At 41.3% G+C, this 20,969-nt stretch overlaps 1 long non-coding RNA gene across 1 annotated transcript; it reads left to right on the top strand.

Annotated features, from left to right (window-relative positions):
* Positions 1–1,308: 1,308 nt before the first annotated feature.
* Positions 1,309–2,036, top strand: LOC147950167 (uncharacterized). Its single transcript, XR_015596255.1, has 2 exons — positions 1,309–1,453; positions 1,750–2,036. It is a non-coding gene; the product is annotated as an uncharacterized LOC147950167 (long non-coding RNA).
* The last annotated feature ends 18,933 nt before the right edge of the window (positions 2,037–20,969 follow it).

Raw genomic sequence — 20,969 nt, 5'->3', positions numbered from 1 at the left:
AGAAGCCCACTTGAAGTCTTCTAAGGCTTGTATGAGACAACCAAGTCTCTAGATCCTTCTCCTACCGACCGTTGGAGTTTGTGTGCAAGTGGGAAGATATTTCAACTCACAAGTCACATGTTATGTTAAGAAGGAAGGATGTCACTTTCAGTCATGTAAAGCGTGTATAGGATCCCATAGGAATATGCTGTTTACTTTGTCTATAATTAGGATGTATCTAGGTTCTTTTTCAAGTAAGAAGTTTGATTCTTCTTCTATACTCTCTCTCTTACACTTCCATACTCTCTTCTACTCTCTCGTGCGAACACTCTCAAACTCACTCGATCTCTACACTCTCTCGTTTCTAAACTTACATGGTATCAGAGCCTTGTGGTTCCTCTCGTTAAACTCTTCATTCACTCTACTTTCTTCCGCAACTCGTTCATTCAATCTCTTGAGTTTTTCTTTAACCGTTGGGTAAACTTATTGACCATTGGACAAAACTCCATGGAAAGCACCAAAACCTTGGTTGTTCCAGTTACTCTCAAAGGAGAGAACTATTTGTTGTGGGCAAGGACCACAAAGACGGCGCTATGTGGCCGAGGGCTTTGGACCCATGTGACAACAAGTGAAGCTCCGAAGGGCGAGCCGACTGAAGACGGCAAAGTTGTGGCCACAAGTGGTGAAGAAAAGTGGTTTCAAGAAGACCAAAGTGTTCTCGCCATCATACAAAACTCTCTCGATGCTCCAATACTCGAGGCCTACTCGTATTGTGAAACGGCCAAGGATCTATGGGATACCTTGCAAAACGTCTTTGGTAACACTACCAATTTAAGCCGAGTCTTTGAGATCAAGAGAGCCATCAACAACCTAAGCCAAGAAGACATGGAGTTCACCAAACACTTTGGGAAGTTTAGGTCCCTTTGGGCTGAGCTTGAGATGCTTAGGCCAGCGACTCTTGATCCGGCAATCTTGAATGAGAGGCGTGAACAAGACAAGGTGTTCGGCCTCCTCCTTACGCTGAATCCATCTTACAACGATCTTATCAAGCATATCTTGAGGTCGGACAAGCTTCCCAGCCTGGAGGAAGTGTGTAGTCAGATTCAAAAGGAGCATGGTTCCATGGGGTTGTTTGGTAACAAGGGGGAGCTTGTAACCGCCAACCAAGCTGATGTAGCGACCGCAAACAAGGGCTACTATCGAGGAGATAACAAGAAAGAACCAGTGTGTCACCACTGCAAGAAGCCGGGCCATTTCAAGAATGAGTGTTGGATTCTCCACCCACACCTCCGAGTAAACCGACCAATGAACCACCGTGGAGCACCAAGAGCTCATCGAGCGAGTGTGGAGCCATTGGTTGCTGAACTGAACCCTCGAGCTCCGGATATGAATGGAACTGCCCTGGCTGCCTCGTCGGACCTCGTGAGGAAGTCTGATCTTGATGCGCTCATTAAGGCACTCAAAGAAAATTCCGGTAACTCTTATCTTGCCTTGAATCAAACTAAACCGCTCATAGTTGATTCCGGTGCTTCTCACCACATGATTAGTGATTCTAGGTTAATGAGTGATATTAAACCGGCTAGTGGTAATGTTGTGATAGCAAATGGTGAGAAAGTGCCAGTTAAAGGCATTGGAAACTTGAAATTATTTGATAAAGATACTAAAGCGTTCTATATGCCAAATTTTACTTCCAACTTGCTATCAGTTAAGAGAGCCACTACTGATTTGAATTGTTATGCAATATTTGGTCCTAACAAGGTTCATTTTCAGGATATTGAGACAAGTAAGGTCCTTGGTCAAGGAGGTTCCAAGGGTGATCTCTATATGCTTGAGGACTTGAATTTATCTGCTTCTTGTTTTAATTCGGTTGTTGTTAAACCTAGTGATTCTATTTTACATGCTAGGCTAGGACATCCTCACACTAGAGCTTTAGCTTTAATGTTCCCTAATATTTCTTTTCAAAATGATGGGTGTGAGGCTTGTATTCTTGGTAAACATTGCAAGGCTGTTTTTCCTAAATCTATTACTATTTATGAAAAATGTTTTGATTTGGTTCATTCTGATGTTTGGACATCCCCTTGCTTATCTAGAGAAAATCAAAAGTATTTTGTGACTTTTATTGATGAAAAATCAAAATATACTTGGATAACTTTGCTTCCTTCTAAGGATAGAGTTCTTGAAGCTTTTACTAGCTTTCAAAATTATGTCACTAACCACTATCATGCCAAGATTAAAATTTTGAGATCAGATAATGGTGGAGAATACACAAGCCATGCCTTTAAGCAATATCTAGCCGAACATGGAATTCTTCATCAAACTAGCTGTCCATACACACCACAACAAAATGGGGTGGCTGAAAGGAAGAATAGGCATCTCATGGAGGTAGCAAGGTCCATGATGTTCCATACAAGAGTTCCAAAACGCTTTTGGGGAGATGCCGTGCTCACAGCTTGTTATCTTATCAACCGCACACCAACAAAAATACTCAACGACTTGTCTCCATTTGAGGTATTGAACAATGAAAAGCCTAACTTTGATCATTTACGAGTATTTGGTTGTGTTTGCTATGTGTTGCGACCAGGTGAACTAAGAGACAAGCTTGATGCTAAGAGTACTAAGGCAATGTTTATCGGCTATTCTACAACTCAAAAAGGATATAAGTGCTATGACTCGGAGACAAGAAGAGTTCTTGTGTCTCGTGATGTCAAGTTTGTGGAGTCACAAGGATTTTATGATGAGAAGAACTGGGATGAACTTCGCAATCTCTCGACCTCTTCTTCCGATCGGACACGCAACCTCCGGGTGATCCTTGAGAGGCTAGGTATTGAGAATGATCGGATCACCAACGCGCCGGCCAGTCAAGCATCACCAGAACAACCTGAGCCATTCCCTGAGCCCGACCTTGATCCACCCACTTCTCATACCAACGACGAAACTGAGTTGCCCACGGATTCGACCGAACTACCCGGAGACAACAATGATGTGCCATCCGAGGAACCGGCTGAGCAGCTTGAAGAAATTATTACACTAGGCAGAGCTAGCTCAGAGGCGGGAACTATAGTTCCTCTTCGACGTAGCCAACGTCTCAAGTTTCCCCCATCTAACTGGAAGAACACTAGAGTGTACTACAACAACATGGTCGTCGCACACCCAATTCAAGCTGTATGCACGCTGGCACACTTTCCGATGGAACATCAAGTGTTCCTTGGCCAAATTGACCAGCATTGGGTTCCCAAGACATATGATGAGGCCAAGGACCACAAGGTGTGGCGAGACGCAGTTGATGCCGAGAACACGGCCATGGTGCAAAATCACACATGGGACGAATCAGACTTACCCAAGGGCAAGAAGGCTGTGACGTCTCGGTATATCTTCACTATCAAGTATAAGAGCAATGGGGAGATTGAACGCTACAAGGCCAGACTTGTAGCTCGTGGTTTTACGCAAACGTATGGGGAGGATTACAAAGATACGTTTGCTCCGGTGGCCAAATTACACACAGTTCGAGTTGTTCTCTCCTTGGCCACAAACTTGGATTGGGATCTATGGCAAATGGATGTGAAGAATGCGTTCTTGCAAGGAGAACTTGAAGATGAGGTCTACATGCGGCCACCGCCTGGTCTAGAGGACACCATAGGCCCGGGAAAGGTGCTGAAGCTCAACAAGGCAATATATGGCCTTAAACAATCGCCTAGAGCATGGTACCACAAGTTGAGCACAACCTTACTTGGGAAAGGTTTTCGCAAATCAGAATCGGATCATACTCTCTTCACACTACCAAGTGACAAAGGTATAGTGGTCATTCTAGTATATGTTGATGATATCATCATATCTGGAAGTGACAAGGTAGGTATTCAAGAAGCTAAAGAGTTTCTTAAGTCAGTTTTTGATATTAAAGACCTTGGAGAACTTAAGTATTTTCTTGGTATAGAAGTGTATAGGTCTGATGAAGGATTGTTTTTATCACAAAGAAAGTATGCTCTTGACCTCTTAAGTGAAGCAGGAAAACTTGGATCAAAAGCAGTGACCACACCTCTTGAAGAAAACTACAAGACAGCCGGAAAGGGGGAGCCTCCATTCGAAGATGTCACGCGATATAGGCGTCTAGTGGGTAAGCTCATATATTTAACTATCACTAGGCCGGATCTTTGTTTTGCTGTGAACCAGGTAAGCCAACACATGCAAAACCCAACTAGACACCACTGGAACATGGTGAACCGAATCCTTAAGTACATCAAGGGAGCTCCGGGACAAGGCATATGGATGGGAAGGAACAAGAGCACCGAGTTGATAGGATATTGTGACGCTGATTACGCCGGAGACCATGGGGATCGTCGCTCAACCACCGGATACTGCACGTTCTTGGGAGGAAACTTAGTCACATGGAAGAGCAAGAAACAAAAGGTTGTCTCGTTATCTAGTGCGGAGTCCGAGTATAGAGCCATGAGGAAGTTAACAACCGAGCTCATGTGGCTTAAGGCACTATTGAAGGATCTTGGAGTTGAATCATCAAAGCCTATCACTATGCATTGTGATAACGAAGCAGCCATCCACATAGCCACCAATTCCGTGTTTCACGAGAGAACAAAACACATAGAGGTCGATTGCCACAAGGTGCGAGAGCAGATTCAGCTAGGCGTCACACTCCCATGTCATACAGACAGCAAAGAGCAACTAGCCGACATTTTCACAAAGGCGGCCAGCCCACAAGTGTGCGAATACATTCACCCTCGGCTAGGACTCATGGACCTCACCAAACCTTGAGATCCTACGCTCTTTTTCCCTTAAGTATAATTTTTCCCAAGTGGTTTTATATACTAAGGTTTTTAATGAGGTAGGTGATCAATGGTTCAAGCTTATGTCATAGGGTCCAATGACTAAAGCTTGAGGGGGAGTATAATTTGGGATCTTGATCACCATGTCCGTACAAGTCAACGACCGTTCTCTCTCATCGGGCCAACCATACCATCTCGTGTAGAAGCCCACTTGAAGTCTTCTAAGGCTTGTATGAGACAACCAAGTCTCTAGATCCTTCTCCTACCGACCGTTGGAGTTTGTGTGCAAGTGGGAAGATATTTCAACTCACAAGTCACATGTTATGTTAAGAAGGAAGGATGTCACTTTCAGTCATGTAAAGCGTGTATAGGATCCCATAGGAATATGCTGTTTACTTTGTCTATAATTAGGATGTATCTAGGTTCTTTTTCAAGTAAGAAGTTTGATTCTTCTTCTATACTCTCTCTCTTACACTTCCATACTCTCTTCTACTCTCTCGTGCGAACACTCTCAAACTCACTCGATCTCTACACTCTCTCGTTTCTAAACTTACAGTTTCTAGGGTCAGAATGTGTGACAACCCAATGCATTTGACTAATTGTAAGAGTTCATGATGAATTTGGAGTGTTTAGACAACACTTAAACCCGTTTTATCCTAAAATAGGCTTAAACCGAGAAAACAGGCTAAAACGGAGAGAAACATTGATTTAAAGCAGTAAACAGCTATGTTACTCTTTCTAGGGTAAAAATATGTAACAATCCAATGCATTTGACTAATTATAAGAGTTTGGGTTGAATTTGGAGTGTTTAGACAACACTTAAACCCGTTTTATCCCAAAACAGGGTAAAACCAAGGAAACAGGCTAAAACCGAGAGAAAACATAGATTCGAAGCAGTAAACAGCTATGTCACTCTTTCTAGGGTCAAAATATGTAACAATACAATGCATTTTACTAATTATAAGAGTTAGGGCTGAATTTGGAGTGGTTAGACACCACTTTTACCCATTTTTCCCAAAACAGGCTAAAACCGAGAAAACATTGATTCGAAGCAGTAAATAGATTTGTTACTGTTTCTAGGGTCAGAATATGTGACAACCCAATGCATTTGACTAATTGTAAGAGTTTGGGATGAATTTGGAGTGTTTAGACAACACTTAAACCCCTTTTATCCCAAAATAGGCTTAAACCGAGAAAACAGGCTAAAACGGAGAGAAACATTGATTTAAAGCAGTAAACAGCTATGCTACTCTTTCTAGGGTAAAAATATGTAACAATCCAATGCATTAGACTAATTCTAAGAGTTTGGGTTGAATTTGGAGTTTTAGACAACACTTAAACCCGTTTTATCCCAAAACAGGCTAAAACCAAGAAAACAAGCCAAAACCGAGAGAAAACGTAGATTCAAAGCAGTGAACAGATATGTTACTCTTTTTAGGGTCAAAATATGTAATAATACAATGCATTTTACTAATTATAAGAGTTTGGGTTGAATTTGGAGTGTTTAGACACCACTTTTACCCATTTTTCCCAAAACTGGCTAAAACCGAGAAAACATTGATTCGAAGCTGTAAATTACTTTGTTACTGTTTCCAGGGTCGGAATGTGTGACAACCAAATGCATTTGACTAATTGTAAGAGTTCAGGATGAATTTGGAGTGTTTAGACAACACTTAAACCCGTTTTATCCTAAAATAGGCTTAAACCGAGAAAACAGGCTAAAACGGAGAGAAACATTGATTTAAAGCAGTAAACAGCTATGTTACTCTTTCTAGGGTAAAAATATGTAACAATCCAATGCATTTGACTAATTATAAGAGTTTGGGTTGAATTTGGAGTTTTAGACAACACTTAAACCCGTTTTATCCCAAAACAGGCTAAAACCAAGGAAACAGGCTAAAACCGAGAGAAAACATAGATTCGAAGCAGTAAACAGCTATGTCACTCTTTCTAGGGTCAAAATATGTAACAATACAATGCATTTTACTAATTATAAGAGTTTGGGCTGAATTTGGAGTGTTTAGACACCACTTTTACCCATTTTTCCCAAAACAGGCTAAAACTGAGAAAACATTGATTCGAAGCAGTAAATTTATTTGTTACTGTTTCTAGGGTCAGAATGTGTGAACACCCATTGCAATTGACTAATTGTAAGAGTTCGGGATGAATTTGGAGTGTTTAGACAACACTTAAACCCCTTTTATCCCAAAATAGGCTTAAACCGAGAAAACAGGCTAAAATGGAGAGAAACATTGATTTAAAGCAGTAAACAGCTATGTTACTCTTTCTAGGGTAAAAATATGTAACAATCCAATGCATTTGACTAATTATAAGAGTTTGGGTTGAATTTGGAGTGTTTAGACACCACTTTTACCCATTTTTCCCAAAACTGGCTAAAACCGAGAAAACATTGATTCGAAGCTGTAAATTACTTTGTTACTGTTTCTAGGGTCAGAATGTGTGACAACCCAATGCATTTGACTAATTGTAAGAGTTCAGGATGAATTTGGAGTGTTTAGACAACACTTAAACCCGTTTAATCCTAAAATAGGCTTAAACCGAGAAAACAGGCTAAAACGGAGAGAAACATTGATTTAAAGCAGTAAATATTAGAATGTACCAAGGAGGAGAGAGGAGAGGCCGGTAAGGCCGAGCCTTGGAAGAAGAGAAGAAAGGCCGGAAAGGCCATGTAAAGGCCGGTAAGGCCATGTCCGTGTCCGTGAGCGACCATGTACCGTGTCCGGTACCATGTACCGTGTCCGTGAACGGACCCATGTCCGGTGAGCGGCCAGTTAGGCCGTGAACACGATGAAGAGAAGGCCCGTCCGTACAGGCCCGTCCGTACAGGCCCGTCCGTACAGGCCCGTCCGTACAGGCCCGTCCGTACGATGAAGAGAAGGCCCGTCCGTACGGTCGTGCTCTTAGGGCTGCTCTCGGTCCATGTGATGGAAAGGCCGAAGTTTGAGTGGCTTAGGAGAAGGAAAACGAGGCCTTACAAGAGAGAGAGGCCCATCTCACAAGGAGATTCACGTGTGCTTTTGGTTAGGTGAAGGAAGAGAGAAGTCGCTCTCTTCTTCCTCTACTCGAGACAAACGGCTACAAGTCACTTTCATACCTTCCCCTTCTCTCTTTGTGTCTAACGGTCATATGACCTTGTTTTTCCTATATTAAGATGTAATCTCTCATATGTAAAACAAATCACAATATTATTCAATAAGAGAAACCGATTTCCTCTCTATACTTGTGTTCTTGTTTCATATTAACAATGTAGAGAGTTTAGGATTAGCGGTTAGGGGCTGCCCTTAAGGCAGCCTATTCTCTTCTCAAATCCACCTAAACTCTTCTTATTTACTGCTTTACTTAGCCTAGATTACTGATTCTTAATCCTCCTTCTCCTAAGTACACAAACTCTAAGTGTTGTGATACTAGAAGAGGATAAGTCTCAAACTAGTGCTTCTCCTAGTTAGGATCCGCTTACTCTCTAGTATTTGGGTTCTATCTAGCTTGTTTATGGGGAGTTCATCACAAGTTGATGTTCTCTCCTCCCCCTTGAGAATGAGTTAGTTTGTTGTGGGTAAAGGGGGATTCATTCACCAAGTGTTTGTCTACCCTCTCTTGTGAGCTTTGTCTCATAAATCCCAACATGGTATCAGAGCAGGCTCTGTTCTTGGTGACTCAAACTCGTTCTCAAGTTGGTTCTCTTAGGAGTTAGCTTAATTAAAGTTTTAATCCTAGCCTAGGTGTTAAATCGCTCAGCTTAGTTTCTTTAAAAACTTTAATTTTGCTTTTGTTGTTAAATCGATTCTCTAGCAGCTCAATGTTGAGTAAGCTTGGTCTTGGGTCTTTGTAGAGTTCATAGACCAAGTGTGTGAAAGAAATCGATTTTAAAACCTCATCCTTAGGCTTCACCGATTGGGTAAAAGCTTGGGTTTAAATTGAGGTGGTGATGAACCAAGGAGCAAATTGTTCTTGTTCTTGGTAAGGATTCACGTGTTTTTAGGCTTGTATAGAGCCACGAAATCCTTAGGATTTTTCCTAGGATTCTCTTAAGATTTAGTTAATTTTCCTTTAAAGGTTTAATTTTGCTTTTGTTAAATTTCCTTTAAAGTTTAATTACTAAATCACTTCTTCTTCTTCTCAAGGTTGAGAAAGCTTTGTTTCTGGTCATATGGTGTGTCCAGGTTCGAGTTTGAGGAAGAGAGAGACTTTATTTTAGCATGTAGAGCCCGCTTGGTCAAATAGATTCAAGTTGGTCCAAGATGCATTCTTTTAACCGTTGGACAATAGGTTGTTCCAAAGGTTTTTGTTGTTTCTTCTTTGCTTGGGACCACGAAAAACATCTTCTATATGTTATCTTCGTGGATCTAAAGCCTGAATCTCTTGAAGAACACTTGTTTAAGTGATTCTACAAGGAGTTTTGTTGTTAAACCTTTGGAGAAACTAATTTTCCATAAGGTCCATTGTGTTTCAGCCATTAAAGCACCAAAAGAGATTGTCTTCTTGGATGTTCTTGGCTGTCAAAGCTTCTTTCAACTCAAGAAAACAGAGTTAATCTCTGTCCATAAGAACTCTTGAGCAAATTCTCTATTCTACTCACCATTCTCTTATACTTCCGCCATTATTCTCTTTAATTCTCTAATTCTTGGTTACTTATTCTCTAAATTCTATTTTATTTTTCAGTAATATTCTATATTCTCTATTCTCTAATCTCTAACAATCTCTTGTTTAGAATCTGTTCCATTGAATTTGGTTTCAGCTTCAGCCTTGAAGATTGTGTGGAGCTCGCCTACTATCTCAAGAAGAAGAAGTGGCGAGGTTGAAGGCTACAAGATAGCCATGAGGAGAGCGCAGCACAATGCCTGGAGTTAGAACCAAGGGCCACCAAGTCTTTGTTAAGCTGGTGGAATGTGATGAATCAGTCCAAGAGCATGTGTGTTAGTGCCAAGTTGTTGATCGGATGTGCACAATGGTCTTTAAGAAAGGTGATGCACAAGGTTTCAACTGTTGATCGGATGTGCACAAGAACGGTGATGCACAAGGTTTCAACTGAGGTGATGAGGTTTCAGCCCATCATCAAGTAAAGGTTACGGGGGAGATCAACTATCAAGTGACTTCAGACCGTACCTCACAGATTCTGCTCGGCCACAAGCAAAAGTTTTTACTTAAAGCTCAGCCGAAGCGTCTCAAAGATCGACTCGGACGAAACCCTTCCACTGCGATTCAGCTTCCGCGTTCTTCAATAAAGTTCGAGACCACAGAGTCATCTTGCCAGTGGAAGTGGAATCATACCAATCCGAGCAGCCGTTCGAAAGTTATGTCCGATTCAGTGGACATGTGTCAGTCTGACAAATAAAACTGACCGGGTTTAAAACCATGGTTAGAGGAGCGGTCTCAAGGAGGAATTCCAAACCGCAACTGTGATCAACTCTCTCCTTCCTATCCATCAAAACACCATAAAGGCTGTGCTCTAAACCCTTCTCTATTTTAATTCATAAATTCATTACCTTAGCTTCATTACTAGTCTTTAGTCTTTAATATGATTCTTCTTAAATTGTCACACTTTTAGAATTTTTCTTTGATATTCCTCATAGCAAACACTTATTCTTTTCTTCTTTATCACTTGTTCAAGGGTGAAGGAGACTATGAGAGCCTCAAAGGAATTCTAAAGGAACAAGGATGGAGATCATAAGGAATGTGCTAAAGGCAAGGAGGGCTAAGGAAGTGTAGCGGTTCAAAGGCTTAAAGAGAAGAGAGCTGGTTCTTGACAAACCAAGATCATTGCGACATCAAGGAACGTGGAGACTACACTCTTTTTACTTAACAAAGTTTTCTCCCAAGTGGTTTTCTTTGTTAAGGTTTTTAATGAGGTAGTCCTCACGTGTCCACGCTTGATCTTTGGTCCCCATGGTGCCCTGCAGATCAAACGTGCGGGGGAGTATTAGAATGTACCAAGGAGGAGAGAGGAGAGGCCGGTAAGGCCGAGCCTTGGAAGAAGAGAAGAAAGGCCGGAAAGGCCATGTAAAGGCCGGTAAGGCCATGTCCGTGTCCGTGAGCGACCATGTACCGTGTCCGGTACCATGTACCGTGTCCGTGAACGGACCCATGTCCGGTGAGCGGCCAGTTAGGCCGTGAACACGATGAAGAGAAGGCCCGTCCGTACAGGCCCGTCCGTACAGGCCCGTCCGTACAGGCCCGTCCGTACGATGAAGAGAAGGCCCGTCCGTACGGTCGTGCTCTTAGGGCTGCTCTCGGTCCATGTGATGGAAAGGCCGAAGTTTGAGTGGCTTAGGAGAAGGAAAACGAGGCCTTACAAGAGAGAGAGGCCCATCTCACAAGGAGATTCACGTGTGCTTTTGGTTAGGTGAAGGAAGAGAGAAGTCGCTCTCTTCTTCCTCTACTCGAGACAAACGGCTACAAGTCACTTTCATACCTTCCCCTTCTCTCTTTGTGTCTAACGGTCATATGACCTTGTTTTTCCTATATTAAGATGTAATCTCTCATATGTAAAACAAATCACAATATTATTCAATAAGAGAAACCGATTTCCTCTCTATACTTGTGTTCTTGTTTCATATTAACAATGTAGAGAGTTTAGGATTAGCGGTTAGGGGCTGCCCTTAAGGCAGCCTATTCTCTTCTCAAATCCACCTAAACTCTTCTTATTTACTGCTTTACTTAGCCTAGATTACTGATTCTTAATCCTCCTTCTCCTAAGTACACAAACTCTAAGTGTTGTGATACTAGAAGAGGATAAGTCTCAAACTAGTGCTTCTCCTAGTTAGGATCCGCTTACTCTCTAGTATTTGGGTTCTATCTAGCTTGTTTATGGGGAGTTCATCACAAGTTGATGTTCTCTCCTCCCCCTTGAGAATGAGTTAGTTTGTTGTGGGTAAAGGGGGATTCATTCACCAAGTGTTTGTCTACCCTCTCTTGTGAGCTTTGTCTCATAAATCCCAACAGTAAACAGCTATGTTACTCTTTCTAGGGTAAAAATATGTAACAATCCAATGCATTTGACTAATTATAAGAGTTTGGGTTGAATTTGGAGTGTTTAGACAACACTTAAACCCGTTTTATCCCAAAACAGGGTAAAACCAAGGAAACAGGCTAAAACCGAGAGAAAACATAGATTCGAAGCAGTAAACAGCTATGTCACTCTTTCTAGAGTCAAAATATGTAACAAAACAATGCATTTTACTAATTATAAGAGTTCGGGCTGAATTTGGAGTGGTTAGACACCAGTTTTACCCATTTTTCCCAAAACAGGCTAAAACCGAGAAAACATTGATTCGAAGCAGTAAATAGATTTGTTACTGTTTCTAGGGTCAGAATGTGTGACAACCCAATGCATTTGACTAATTGTAAGAGTTTGGGATGAATTTGGAGTGTTTAGACAACACTTAAACCCCTTTTATCCCAAAATAGGCTTAAACCGAGAAAACAGGCTAAAATGGAGAGAAACATTGATTTAAAGCAGTAAACAGCTATGTTACTCTTTCTAGGGTAAAAATATGTAACAATCCAATGCATTTGACTAATTATAAGAGTTTGGGTTGAATTTGGAGTGTTTAGACACCACTTTTACCCATTTTTCCCAAAACTGGCTAAAACCGAGAAAACATTGATTCGAAGCTGTAAATAGCTTTGTTACTGTTTCTAGGGTCAGAATGTGTGACAACCCAATGCATTTGACTAATTGTAAGAGTTCAGGATGAATTTGGAGTGTTTAGACAACACTTAAACCCGTTTTATCCTAAAATAGGCTTAAACCGAGAAAACAGGCTAAAACGGAGAGAAACATTGATTTAAAGCAGTAAACAGCTATGTTACTCTTTCTAGGGTAAAAATATGTAACAATCCAATGCATTTGACTAATTATAAGAGTTTGGGTTGAATTTGGAGTGTTTAGACAACACTTAAACCCGTTTTATCCCAAAACAGGGTAAAACCAAGGAAACAGGCTAAAACCGAGAGAAAACATAGATTCGAAGCAGTAAACAGCTATGTCACTCTTTCTAGGGTCAAAATATGTAACAATACAATGCATTTTACTAATTATAAGAGTTAGGGCTGAATTTGGAGTGGTTAGACACCACTTTTACCCATTTTTCCCAAAACAGGCTAAAACCGAGAAAACATTGATTCGAAGCAGTAAATAGATTTGTTACTGTTTCTAGGGTCAGAATATGTGACAACCCAATGCATTTGACTAATTGTAAGAGTTTGGGATGAATTTGGAGTGTTTAGACAACACTTAAACCCCTTTTATCCCAAAATAGGCTTAAACCAAGAAAACAGGCTAAAACGGAGAGAAACATTGATTTAAAGCAGTAAACAGCTATGCTACTCTTTCTAGGGTAAAAATATGTAACAATCCAATGCATTAGACTAATTATAAGAGTTTGGGTTGAATTTGGAGTTTTAGACAACACTTAAACCCGTTTTATCCCAAAACAGGCTAAAACCAAGAAAACAAGCCAAAACCGAGAGAAAACGTAGATTCAAAGCAGTGAACAGATATGTTACTCTTTTTAGGGTCAAAATATGTAATAATACAATGCATTTTACTAATTATAAGAGTTTGGGTTGAATTTGGAGTGTTTAGACACCACTTTTACCCATTTTTCCCAAAACTGGCTAAAACCGAGAAAACATTGATTCGAAGCTGTAAATTACTTTGTTACTGTTTCCAGGGTCAGAATGTGTGACAACCAAATGCATTTGACTAATTGTAAGAGTTCAGGATGAATTTGGAGTGTTTAGACAACACTTCAACCCGTTTTATCCTAAAATAGGCTTAAACCGAGAAAACAGGCTAAAACGGAGAGAAACATTGATTTAAAGCAGTAAACAGCTATGTTACTCTTTCTAGGGTAAAAATATGTAACAATCCAATGCATTTGACTAATTATAAGAGTTTGGGTTGAATTTGGAGTTTTAGACAACACTTAAACCCGTTTTATCCCAAAACAGGCTAAAACCAAGGAAACTGGCTAAAACCGAGAGAAAACATAGATTCGAAGCAGTAAACAGCTATGTCACTCTTTCTAGGGTCAAAATATGTAACAATACAATGCATTTTACTTATTATAAGAGTTTGGGCTGAATTTGGAGTGTTTAGACACCACTTTTACCCATTTTTCCCAAAACAGGCTAAAACTGAGAAAACATTGATTCGAAGCAGTAAATTTATTTGTTACTGTTTCTAGGGTCAGAATGTGTGACAACCCATTGCAATTGACTAATTGTAAGAGTTCGGGATGAATTTGGAGTGTTTAGACAACACTTAAACCCCTTTTATCCCAAAATAGGCTTAAACCGAGAAAACAGGCTAAAATGGAGAGAAACATTGATTTAAAGCAGTAAACAGCTATGTTACTCTTTCTAGGGTAAAAATATGTAACAATCCAATGCATTTGACTAATTATAAGAGTTTGGGTTGAATTTGGAGTGTTTAGACACCACTTTTACCCATTTTTCCCAAAACTGGCTAAAACCGAGAAAACATTGATTCGAAGCTGTAAATTACTTTGTTACTGTTTCTAGGGTCAGAATGTGTGACAACCCAATGCATTTGACTAATTGTAAGAGTTCAGGATGAATTTGGAGTGTTTAGACAACACTTAAACCCGTTTAATCCTAAAATAGGCTTAAACCGAGAAAACAGGCTAAAACGGAGAGAAACATTGATTTAAAGCAGTAAACAGCTATGTTACTCTTTCTAGGGTAAAAATATGTAACAATCCAATGCATTTGACTAATTATAAGAGTTTGGGTTGAATTTGGAGTGTTTAGACAACACTTAAACCCGTTTTATCCCAAAACAGGGTAAAACCAAGCAAACAGGCTAAAACCGAGAGAAAACATAGATTCGAAGCAGTAAACAGCTATGTCACTCTTTCTAGGGTCAAAATATGTAACAATACAATGCATTTTACTTATTATAAGAGTTTGGGCTGAATTTGGAGTGTTTAGACACCACTTTTACCCATTTTTCCCAAAACAGGCTAAAACTGAGAAAACATTGATTCGAAGCAGTAAATTTATTTGTTACTGTTTCTAGGGTCAGAATGTGTGACAACCCATTGCAATTGACTAATTGTAAGAGTTCGGGATGAATTTGGAGTGTTTAGACAACACTTAAACCCCTTTTATCCCAAAATAGGCTTAAACCGAGAAAACAGGCTAAAATGGAGAGAAACATTGATTTAAAGCAGTAAACAGCTATGTTACTCTTTCTAGGGTAAAAATATGTAACAATCCAATGCATTTGACTAATTATAAGAGTTTGGGTTGAATTTGGAGTGTTTAGTATGAACCGGCACACACACTTGTCCGTACGACCGTACGGACGTCCGTACGACCAACCAACGGGCCATCCTCAAATAGAAGCCTTCATGAGCCCAATCCACCAAAGAGATCCTCCAACGGTCGCCATTCATCTCGATCCTTCCTTTGTAGCCGTTGGAGCAAGTTGTAAGAGAGAAGAGGAGATCACATGTTAGAATAAGGAGATGTCGCTTTCTCCTCATATTAGTGTGCATAGGATCCTAAGAGAATATCCTATTTGTATATGTCTTTAAATAGTTTGTAAGTATCATACTAATAGAAGTAAGAAAAGAGTTTATTCTCTTTCTCCAACACTCTCTCTCTCAATCGTTCACTCTCCTCACTCTTTACACGATTTCACTCTCTTCCATAATCTCTTGATTACTCTACTCTCAAACTTACATGGTATCAGAGCAGATTTGATTCTGTTCTTGCCTCAAATCTCCATCACTCCCTTCCGCATTCTCTTTCTTGTTCTTGAAATTTCTTGTTCTTGAATCTTCTTTCTTTAAACGTTGGACAATAGCTTTAACCAACGGTCTCTTCATCTTTTTCCATGGAAACTACCAAAACTCTCATTGTTCCAGTTACTCTCAAGGGAGAGAATTACTTACTGTGGGCTAGAACCACAAAGACAGCCCTATGCGGCCGAGGACTTTGGTCCCATGTTGAGACGAGCGAAGCTCCTAGTGGCGAGACCACCAAAGACGGCAAGGATCTTGTCGATGAGAAGAACAAGTGGTTTCAAGAAGATCAGGGAGTCCTAGCTATCATTCAAAACTCCCTAGATGCACCTATACTTGAAGCTTACTCTTATTGCGAGACAGCAAAAGACTTGTGGGACACTCTCAAGAATGTTTTTGGGAATGTTACAAATGTAAACCGAATTTTTGAGATTAAGAGGGCCATCAACAACCTCAACCAAGAAGACATGGAGTTCACCAAGCACTTTGGGAAGTTTAGGTCCCTTTGGGCTGAACTAGAGATGCTCCGGCCGGCGACTATAGATCCGGCCATTCTGAATGAGAGGCGTGAACAAGATAAGGTGTTCGGCCTTCTCTTGACCTTGAACCCCTCCTACAATGACCTTATCAAGCATATTCTACGGTCGGACAAGCTCCCTAGCCTTGATGATGTCTGTAACCAAATTCAAAAGGAGCATGGCTCCATGGGATTGTTTGGCGGCAAGGGAGAACTTGTGACCGCTAACAAAGCTGAGACGGCATCAGCAAACAAGGGCTACTACAAGTCGGAGGACAAGAACAACCCGCCATTTTGTGAGCATTGTAAGAAGCTTGGTCACTTCAAGAGCCGCTGCTGGATTCTACACCCTCATCTAGCACCACCGCCAGGTACCATCCGAGGTGGACGACCAAACCGCGGAGGACCACCGAGAGCTCATCAAGCAGTAGCCATGGGGAAGTCATCAATCTCTGAGCAACCTCAACAAGTGACCAGTGGAACTGCTCTTGCTGCAGCATCGTCCGAGCTGGTAAGGCGGTCCGACCTTGATGCGCTCATCAAAGCCATCAAAGAGGCCACCGGTAAGGCGTTTCTTGCCTCAAACAAAATTAAACCCCTCATAGTTGATTCTGGTGCATCCCATCACATGATTAGTGATTCTAGGCTAATTAGTGATATTAAACCTGCTAATGGTAATGTGATAATAGCAAATGGTGAGAAAGTACCAGTTAAAGGCATTGGAAACTTGAAACTATTTGATAAGGAGACTAAGGCATTTTATATGCCAAACTTTACTTCTAACTTGCTATCAGTTAAGAGAGCCACTACTGATTTAAATTGTTATGCTATATTTGGTCCTAACAATGTTCATTTTCAGGATATTGAGACAAGTAAGGTTCTTGGTCAAGGAGGATCCAAGGATGACCTCTATGTGCTTGAGGACTTGAACTTATCTTCTAATGCATCTTGTTTTAATTCGGTTATTATGAAACCTAGTGATTCTATTTTACATGCTAGGCTAGGACACCCTCACACAAGAGCTTTATCTTTAATATTTCCTAATGTTTCTTTTCAAAATGATGAGTGTGAGGCTTGTATTCTTGGTAAACATTGCAAGGCTGTTTTTCCTAAATCTATTACTATTTATGAAAAATGTTTTGATTTAATTCATTCTGATGTTTGGACATCTCCTTGCTTATCTAGAGATAATCAAAAGTATTTTGTGACTTTTATTGATGAAAAATCAAAATATACTTGGATAACTTTACTTCCCTCTAAGGATAGAGTCCTTGAGGCCTTTACTAATTTTCAAAATTATGTCACTAACCACTTTCATGCCAAGATTAAAATTTTGAGATCAGATAATGGTGGAGAGTACACAAGCCATGCCTTTAAGCAATATCTAGCCAAACATGGAATTCTTCATCAAACTAGCTGTCCTTACACACCACAACAAAATGGAGTGGCTGAGAGAAAGAATAGGCATCTCATGGAAGTAGCAAGGTCTATGATGTTTCACACAAGGGTTCCAAAGAGGTTTTGGGGAGATGCTGTGCTAGCCGTCTGTTATCTTATTAACCGCACACCAACAAAGATCCTAAAGGATGTGTCTCCATTTGAGGTATTAACGAATGACAAACCTACATTTGATCACTTACGAGTGTTTGGTTGTGTGTGCTATGTGTTGCGACCAGGTGAGCTAAGAGACAAGCTTGATGCAAAGAGTACAAAGGCTATGTTTCTTGGCTACTCTACCACACAAAAGGGGTATAAGTGCTATGAACCTACAACAAGGAGGGTTCTAGTATCTCGTGATGTCAAGTTCATGGAGACACAAGGTTTTTACGATGAGAAGAATTGGGATGAGCTCCGTAACCTCTCTGATTCACCATCTGATCGGACTCGCAACCTCCGAGTAATCCTTGAGCGACTAGGTCTTGAAAACGATCGGATCACTACCGAGTCAGCCAGACCAGCATCACCAGAGCAACCTGAGCCATTTACTGAGCCTGAGCCTGCTACACATGCCGATGACCATACTGAGCAGCATGAGGAAGCACCCGAGTCACTCGCGGACAACACGGCCGAAACAACCGAGGAGACGGCTGAACAGCTTGAGGAGATCATTACTCCAGGACGAGCCAACTCCGAAGCTGGGGCTATAGTTCCTCTTCGGCGCAGCCAACGTATTAGGTATCCTCCTAGTCATTGGAAGAACACCCGTGTGTACTACAACAGCATGGCCGTTGCTCATCCGATTCAGGCCGTGTGCACCTTGGCTCATTTTCCGATAGAGCATCAAGTGTTTCTTGGCCATATTGATGAGGATTGGATCCCCAAGACCTATGATGAGGCTAAGCAGCACAAAGTATGGAGAGATGCAGTGGATGCCGAGAATACGGCCATGGTGCAAAATCATACATGGGACGAGGCTGACTTACCCAAGGGCAAGAAGGCTGTCACCTCTCGGTATATCTTCACAATCAAATATAAGAGCAATGGGGAGATTGAACGCCACAAAGCCCGCCTAGTCGCACGAGGGTTCACGCAAACGTATGGGGAGGACTATCTTGATACGTTTGCTCCGGTCGCTAAGCTTCACACGGTTCGAGTTGTACTCTCTCTCGCCACCAACCTCGACTGGGAACTTTGGCAAATGGACGTGAAGAACGCCTTCTTGCAAGGAGAACTGGAGGATGAAGTGTATATGCGACCACCACCGGGTTTGGAGGATACTATTGGTCCGGGAAAGGTCTTGAAACTCAACAAAGCTATCTATGGCTTGAAGCAGTCACCAAGGGCTTGGTATCACAAGCTTAGCACCACACTCCTTGACAAAGGCTTTCGCAAATCCGAAGCTGACCACACCTTGTTCACCTTACCAAGCGCCAAAGGTATAGTAGTCATTCTAGTGTATGTTGATGATATCATCATCACTGGAAGTGACTCGGTAGGTATTCAAGACTCTAAAACATTCTTGAAATCAGTTTTTGATATTAAAGATCTTGGAGAGTTGAAATACTTTCTTGGGATAGAAGTTTATAGATCAAATGAAGGGTTATTGTTGTCTCAAAGAAAGTATGCACTAGACTTATTGAGTGAAACAGGAAAACTAGGAGCTAAGGCAGTAACAACGCCCCTAGAAGAGAATTACAAGGATGGAGGACAGGGGGAGCTTGACACCGCTCCATTCGAGGACGTTAGCCTCTACCGGCGGCTAGTCGGTAAGCTCATTTATTTGACTATCACACGGCCTGACATTTGCTTTGCCGTGAACCAGGTAAGCCAGCATATGAAGAACCCCACCGTGCACCATTGGAACATGCTGACACGGATCCTCAAGTACATCAAGGGCTCACCCGGCCAAGGCATATGGATGGGACGCAACAAGAGCACTGAGTTGGTAGGCTACTGCGACGCTGACTATGCCGGAGATCGTGGGGACCGACGCTCAACCACAGGCTATTGCACGTTCCTTGGAGGGAACCTGGTCACATGGAAGAGCAAGAAGCAAAAGGTCGTCTCACTCTCAAGTGCCGAATCCGAGTATAGAGCTATGAGGAAGCTAACGACGGAGCTAATGTGGCTGAAGATGTTACTCAAGGATCTTGGAATAGAATCAACAAAGCCGATCACCATGCACTGTGATAACGAAGCAGCCATTCATATAGCAACCAATTCAGTGTTCCATGAGCGGACCAAGCACATTGAAGTGGATTGCCATAAGGTCCGAGAACAAATCAAGCTTGGAGTTGTCTTACCTTGCCATACCGAAAGCAAAGAACAACTTGCAGACGTCCTGACTAAAGCTGCGAGCCCCCAAGTGTGTGAATACATCCATCCTAAGCTTGGCCTCCTAAACCTCACTCGGCCATGACTTGCTTTGTTTTGGCGCCTACACTCTTTTTCCCTTAAGTATAGTTTTCCCAAGAGGTTTTTCTATACTAAGGTTTTTAATGAGGTGGGTGCCTATGTTGTCAAGCTTGACTAGTTCCCCAAGTCAAGCTTGAGGGGGAGTATGAACCGGCACACACACTTGTCCGTACGACCGTACGGACGTCCGTACGACCAACCAACGGGCCATCCTCAAATAGAAGCCTTCATGAGCCCAATCCACCAAAGAGATCCTCCAACGGTCGCCATTCATCTCGATCCTTCCTTTGTAGCCGTTGGAGCAAGTTGTAAGAGAGAAGAGGAGATCACATGTTAGAATAAGGAGATGTCGCTTTCTCCTCATATTAGTGTGCATAGGATCCTAAGAGAATATCCTATTTGTATATGTCTTTAAATAGTTTGTAAGTATCATACTAATAGAAGTAAGAAAAGAGTTTATTCTCTTTCTCCAACACTCTCTCTCTCAATCGTTCACTCTCCTCACTCTTTACACGATTTCACTCTCTTCCATAATCTCTTGATTACTCTACTCTCAAACTTACATTTAGACACCACTTTTACCCATTTTTCCCAAAACTGGCTAAAACCGAGAAAACATTGATTCGAAGCTGTAAATTACTTTGTTACTGTTTCTAGGGTCAGAATGTGTGACAACCCAATGCATTTGACTAATTGTAAGAGTTCAGGATGAATTTGGAGTGTTTAGACAACACTTAAACCCGTTTAATCCTAAAATAGGCTTAAACCGAGAAAACAGGCTAAAACGGAGAGAAACATTGATTTAAAGCAGTAAACAGCTATGTTACTCTTTCTAGGGTAAAAATATGTAACAATCCAATGCATTTGACTAATTATAAGAGTTTGGGTTGAATTTGGAGTGTTTAGACAACACTTAAACCCGTTTTATCCCAAAACAGGGTAAAACCAAGGAAACAGGCTAAAACCGAGAGAAAACATAGATTCGAAGCAGTAAACAGCTATGTCACTCTTTCTAGGGTCAAAATATGTAACAAAACAATGCATTTTACT

Source organism: Camelina sativa, chromosome 1 (assembly GCF_030686135.1).
Source record: "Camelina sativa cultivar CO46 ecotype springtype chromosome 1, ASM3068613v1".
Classification (NCBI taxonomy): Eukaryota; Viridiplantae; Streptophyta; class Magnoliopsida; order Brassicales; family Brassicaceae; genus Camelina; species Camelina sativa.
The sequence above is the reverse complement of the archived record's forward strand: the minus strand, read 5'-3'. Positions and strand labels throughout refer to the sequence as shown.